Source organism: Myotis brandtii, unplaced genomic scaffold (assembly GCF_000412655.1).
Source record: "Myotis brandtii unplaced genomic scaffold, ASM41265v1 scaffold616, whole genome shotgun sequence".
Taxonomy (NCBI): Eukaryota; Metazoa; Chordata; class Mammalia; order Chiroptera; family Vespertilionidae; genus Myotis; species Myotis brandtii.
The window spans coordinates 340,121-346,788 of record NW_005370346.1 but is presented as its reverse complement, the minus strand read 5'-3'; the positions used below and the strand labels follow the sequence as shown (position 1 = coordinate 346,788).

At 42.3% G+C, this 6,668-nt stretch overlaps 1 protein-coding gene and 1 long non-coding RNA gene across 4 annotated transcripts in view; one reads left to right on the top strand and one right to left on the bottom strand.

The window, feature by feature from the left end:
• Nucleotides 1–6,668, bottom strand: part of ZNF569 (zinc finger protein 569) — a 99,314-nt gene that overhangs the window by 41,668 nt on the left and 50,978 nt on the right. The gene's annotated exons all lie outside the window — the stretch shown is intronic.
• LOC106723643 overlaps nt 1–6,668 on the top strand; it is a 13,177-nt gene that overhangs the window by 6,171 nt on the left and 338 nt on the right. The window lies entirely within an intron of this gene.

The window sequence follows — 6,668 nt, the reverse complement described above, 5'->3', positions numbered from 1 at the left end:
CCCCCTTCAGGGTGGGGGTCCCCACTGGGGTGCCTGGCCAGCCTGGGTGAGGGGCTGATGGCTGTTTTCAGGCTGGCCACACGCCCTTTAGGGTGGGGGGTCCCCACTGGGGTGCCTGGCCAGTCTGGGTGAGGGGCTGAGGGCCGTTTTCAGGCTGGCCAAGCCCCCCAGGACGGAAGCTCCCAGCATCTCCTTTTTTTCTTTTTTATTCTGGGATTTATTTACCTTCTATAATTCAAACTTTGTTGCCTTGAGAGGAGCTCAGAGCCAGCCAGGGCGGGCAGGAGGGAAGCCTCCTGCTCGCTCCAGCTCCATGGCCACGGCCAACTGCAAGCAGGTATCTGGGGTTTATTTACCTTCTATAATTGAAACTTTGTTGCTTTGAGTGGAGCTCAAAGACGTCCCGGCAAGCGGGAAGCTTGGCTTCCTCCATCATTGGGGCAACCAAGCCTCCTGCTTGCTCCAGCTCAGTGGCTGCCGGCTGCCATCTTGGTTGGGTTAATTTGCATATAGTCGCTCTGATTGGCTGGTGGGCGTGGCTTAAGGCATACTGAAGGTACGGTCAATTGGCATGTTTGTCTTTTATTAGTGTAGATTGGCCTACCTACCTTAAGAAACAAGAAAAATCTCAAGTAAACCATCTAATATTACATCTTACAGAACTAGAAAAAGAACAAAAGCAGCCCAAATCAACAGAAGAAAGGATATTATAATAATAGAACTGACTAAAATAGAGAAAAACACCATATAAAAGGTAATGCAACACAGAGTTGATTCTTTGAAAAGATTAATAAAATTGACAAAAACAGGCTCTACTTACTTAAGAAAAAAAGAGAGAAAAGACTCATATAATCAAAATCAGAAATGAAAGAACAGAAGTTATCAGAGACATCACAGAAATACAAAGTATCATACCAGAATACTATGAAAGACTATATGCCACCAAACTCAAAACCTAGAAGAAATGGGTAAGTTCCTATAATGTATAACCTTTCTAGATGTAATCAGGAAGAACTGGAAAATCTACACAGACCTATTAACAGTGAGGAAACTGAAACAACCATCAAGAACCTTCCCCAAAATAAGTTTAGGACCAAATGAATTCTACCAAACATTCAAAAATGATTTCATATCTATCCTCAAACTCTTCTAAAAATTAAGGAATATGATATACACTGAGTGGCCAGATTATTATGACCACCTGACATTGTAGGCAAATTAGCCGAACACTGCATTGTATGGGATATGGAAGCTGAAGTCCTGTTCAAACACCTTTGCTGTCTGCAGTTACCAAGATAAAATGTCTCCAATTCACACAGGAACACAAGGATTGGACAGTAGAGCATTGGAAAAAAAGACATGTGGTCTGATGAATCTAGTTTCCAGTTGCATCATGTAGATGGTAGAGTGAGAATTTGGCGGAAACAGCATGAAAGCATGCACCCCACATGCATGAGTACAACCCTTCAAGCTGGTGGGGGCAGTGTTATGGTTTGGGGCATGTTTTCCTGGCATGATTTGGGTCCTTTAATTTGTGTGGAACAACGTTTGAATAGCACAACATACCCAAGTATCGTTGCTGATCAAGTTCATCCTATCATGTTGATGGCGTATCCCAATGGAGATGGCTTCTTCCAACAAGACAATGCACCATGCCACGGTGCTCGTATTGTGCAGGAGTGGTTTCAAGAACATGAAGGAGACTTTACCTTGCTTAGGTGGCCCCCACAATCACCAGATCTCAATCTAATTGAGCATTTGTGGGACAAAGTTAAAAAAAGCCATCAGGCAGCTGGTTCCACAACCATCAAATCTCACAGAACTGGACAGTACTATTCATCAGGCATGGTGGCAGATTCTTCACATTACCTTTCAACATCTCGTGGAGTCAATGCTAAGAAGAATCGCCGCAGTATTGAAGGCAAAAGGTGGCCCAATGAAGTACTGATGGGGTGGTCATAATAATCTGGCCACTCAGTGTATTTCCTAACACATTTTATGAGATCAACATAATCCTGATACCAAAACCTGGCAAAGATAACACACACACAAAAAAAGATCTGATGGATACAGATAACACACACAAAAAAAGAGATCTGATGGATACAGATGCTAAAATCCTAAACAAAATACTAGCAAAGCAAATAAAACAATTCATTGAAAAAAAATACATCACAATCAAGTGAAGATCACTCCATGGGCACAAGGATAGTTCTACATATGCCAATCTATCATTGTAATATGCCACACTCATTAACAAAAGATAAAATCATATAATCTTATCAACAGGTGCAGAAAAACATGTGCTAAGATACAACATCCATTTATTATTAAAGCACTCAATAAAAATGGTATAGAAGTAAAGCATCTCAACATAAATAAGGCTGGATATGACAAACTCTCAGCCAATATCATATTCAATGATGAAAAACTGAAAGCTTTTCTGATAAAGTCAGGAAGACTAGAATACCCAACTCACCACTCTTACTCAACATAGTTCTGGCTGTCCTAGCAAGAATAATCAAGCAAGAGAAAGAAATAAAAGACATACAAATTAGAAATGAAGAAATAAGTGTCAGTTTTTGGAGAAGACATGATTCTTTTGTAGAAAACTAAACAGTAAAGACTCCTCCAAAAAAACTATTAGAAACAATAAACAAATACAGTAAATTGCATAACACAAAATCAATGTACAAAAATCCACTGTATTCCTATATAGTAACAATGAAGTTTCAGGGGAAAAAATGAAAGAAATTCCTTTTTGCGATTGCAAAAAAAATAAAATAAAATATCTTGGAATAAACTTAAGAATGTGAAGGATAGGTATACTGAAAACTAAAAACCATTATAAAAGAAACTGAAAAAGACACAGTAATGGAAAGATATTCCATGTTCATGGATTGGAAGACTCAACATAGTTAAAATGTCCATATTACCCAAAGCAATACACAGATTTAATGCAATCCCCATCAAAATCCCAATGTCATTTAAAAATAAATAGAACAAAAAAACCATCAGATATGTAGAGAACTACAGAAGACCCCAAATAGCCAAAGCAATCCTGAGATAAAAGAGTGAAGCTAAGAGAGTTTCAAGATGGCGGTGGAATAGGTGTATCTTTCTCCCACTTCCTTCAAGACCCAAGCTGGAAAAAAACTAAGTTGGGGAACATTCACCTTTAATTAACAACTGAAGACTAGCTGAAGAGAAGACTTTTAAACAAGGAATGGCAGAAACCAGAAATCACCTCGAGACTGGTAGGAAGGGCAGGATTTCAAGAGGGCTGGCCCCACTTCCCCCGGCAGCAGGAGGAGATTTCAGGAGGTCTCGGCTGTGTGGGTTCCCCCTGAGAAAAGTGAGGCCTGGACCCCAGACTAGGCTCCTCAGCTTGAGCCGGGAACAGCTGCTAATGTAACATCCAGTGGTAAACAGCGGTGGGGCTTCTTCTTCTATGGAAAGACGGAGCCTGCTGTAGCCAAAGACGCTTTTTAAAAAAGGGCTAGAGCATAGGATTTTCATTTGCAGCCACTCATCCTGGGCTTTGGCAAAGGAAGGCCACTGTGGGCTGGAGTCATCTGAGAAGAGACTGGGGTGGGAGGCATTGAGGAAAGACATGGAAGAGTAGTTACGGGGATCCCTGTGCTCAGTCAACCATTCCCCCAATGCTGCTGCAGTCTTTTTTCCTGAGGCACGAGCCCCTCCCAGCAGCACCAACCTTGGGAAAGGCAATTATCCCACTCTCTGGGGTACAGCTCACCCCACCCTCTGGAATCCTGTGGGCCCCACCTTCTGGAATCCCGCATGCCCCACCCTGCATGTTTACCCCTGCTGAGAAGGCAGCAGCAGAGGCCAGACCTATGGGAGAGGTGACAGACACTCCCAGCTCTGGCAGACCCCACCAGCCTGCCTACAAGGGGCTCTGCCCTAGCAAGGTCAGGGAAATATTGTGTGCCAGACTCAGATGTGTGGCTCTAAGACAGGGAAACACACCCAACATCTTCCTTGAAGTATGAATGTCACCTCTCCCTCAAGGGAGATCCAGAGGTCACATTATCCTGATTCCACCAAAAGTCATTTCAGAAACAGCCTTTTCAGTGACTAAGCCTGATAGCCAGGTGGCAGGTAGATGTGGGTGGAGGCAGATCCCTAGGTGCCTTGGGATGTTGCCTGACCCACCCGGGCCTGTTACTGTTAAAAGCTGGCCTTGCAGTGCAGCATAGCTCCTCCTGTGCTCAGCCAAGCCCTCTGGATCACTTGAAGCTTTGAACAGGTTGCTGAGAGCCAAACATGGACAGATTCTAACATTGGCTAGCACAAAAGTACCTCCCAGGAGGACCAGAACCAACACACAAAACAGTCAGCCTCAAACAATGCAAGAGCAGGATCCAAAAAGAGATCCCAGCAGGCACTAAATCTGCCAAGACAAACTCCACTTTCTTCTTTTTCATTTTCTTTGTTTTACTTTTTTATTGTTTTAATTTTTTCCTCTTTTTTGTTTCATATCTCTTATTTTTCTATTTCCTGTTTTTACTCTACTTACTTTTCTTTCTCGTTCTTTCTCTTATTTTTTCCTTTTCTTACTTTTCTTTTATCCTTTTAAAAAGTTTTTTCATTCTTATTTTTTAATCATTTTTCTTCTCCTATTCTTTTTGTTGTTGTTATTAATCCTCACCTGAGTATATTTTTTCATTGATTTTTAGAGTGAAAGGGAATGAGAGAGACACAGAGAGAGAAACATCGATGTAAGAGAGACACATCAATTGGTTGCCTCACCCATGTGCCTCAGTCAGGGCCAGGGACCCAGCCTTCAACCAAGGTATGTACCCTTGACTGGAAATGAACCCAGATTTGTTCAGTCTGTGGACTGATGCTCTATCTACTAAGCAAAACTGGCTATGGCTCCTATTCTTTATTCTTATTTTTTCCTCTCCCTTCTTTCCTTTCATATTCATTATTCTTGCCCTTTTTAAAATTCTCGTATTCTTTATTTCCTCTTCTTACTCTTATTCCCTTTTCTCTTTCCTAACTGTTTTTTCTTTTGTGGTTGTTTTTGTTGTTGCAGTGGGTTCTTTTGTATGTTTTTTGTTTGTTTGTTTCTTGTTTTATTTTGTATTCTTATGTTAGCTTCTGTACTATAGCTCACATGATGTGGTGGGGGTTGAGCTTTACAGACAGCCAGACTGACAGGAGGTCCTGTGGGCCCCACCTTCTGGAATCCTGCATGCCCCACCATGAACCAGACAACAAAATCAAGACCCAATTACAACAAAAGAGCCCAAATAATCCACACAAGGAACATTCCAAAAGCATCAAGCTAAGATCAAAGTGACTGCACCATTGAGTCCCAGGACACGAACTACATAAGGCCAACCCATAAAGACTGGGAGTCATAGCAGTCCTATCTAATACATAGAAACAAACACAAAGAGACAGCTAAAATGGGGCAACAAACAAACAACCCCAAATGAAAGAAAAGGAGAAATCTTCAGAAACAAGCTAAATAAAATGGAGGTAAGCAGTTTATCATAGTTCAAAGTAATGGTTATAAGGATGTTCAAGGAACTTAGTAAGAACTACAAGGAATTTAGTGGGACCTACAGCAGCATGAGAGAGGACATAGAAACCATGAAGAAGAACCAATTGGAAATAAAGAATACTAGTTCTGTCATCAAGAATACCCTGAAAGGAATTAAAAGCAGGCAAGATAAAGCAGAGGATTAAATCAGCAAAATGGAAGACAAAGTAGAATAAAACAAACAGTGAAAACAACAAAAAGAAAAACCAATTTAAAAATAAGAGGATAGGTGAGGGAACTTTGGGACAACATAAAACAACAATATCTGCATCATAGGGGTACCAGAAGGAGAAAAAAGTCAGCAAGTGATAGAAAATGTCTTTGAAGAAACAATGACAGAAAATTTCCCTAACCTGCTAAAGAAAAAAAGTCACACAGGTTCAGGAAGCAATAAAGACAAACTCAAAAAGACCCACACTATCAATGGAAAACTCACAGGAGAGAACCCTGATACCCAAGGACTGAAGGTGGAGACAGCATAGAGACTGGTAGGAGGGGTGGAGGCTCGAAAGGGCTGGCCAGGCACCCACAGACAGCAACTGAAGTCCCAGAGAGATATCTCAGCTGTGGGGGGATGCCACTGAGAACTCTGGGATCCAATCCCGAAGCTGTGCTCCCCAGCAGAGAGCACCAAACTGAGGAGGGTAACCACATAACATCTAGTTGTGAAAAGCAGTGGGGTGCTGTCTGTTAGGGAGTGGCAGCTGAAAGTTCAGGCACCCTCTTAAAGGGCCAACACACAAAATTCCCTGTGGAGCCACCCACCTTGTGCTCTGGCAGAGAGAAGGTGAAGTGGACTGGAGCTGTGAGAGCAGAAGCCAGGACTGGGGACTCTGGAGATAGAGCTCAGAAGGCAGATACCCCAAGTTTCCTGGGCTGAGTCATTCCCTCACACAGCGGAGGACATCTTTCCCATATACTAGGTCAGCGGTTCTCAACCTGTGGGTCGCGACCCCTTTGGCGGTCGAACGACCCTTTCACAGGGGTCGCCTAAGACCATCCTGCATATCAGATATTTACATTACGATTCATAACAGTAGCAACATTACAGTTATGAAGTAGCAACAAAAATAATTTTATGGTTGGGGGTCAC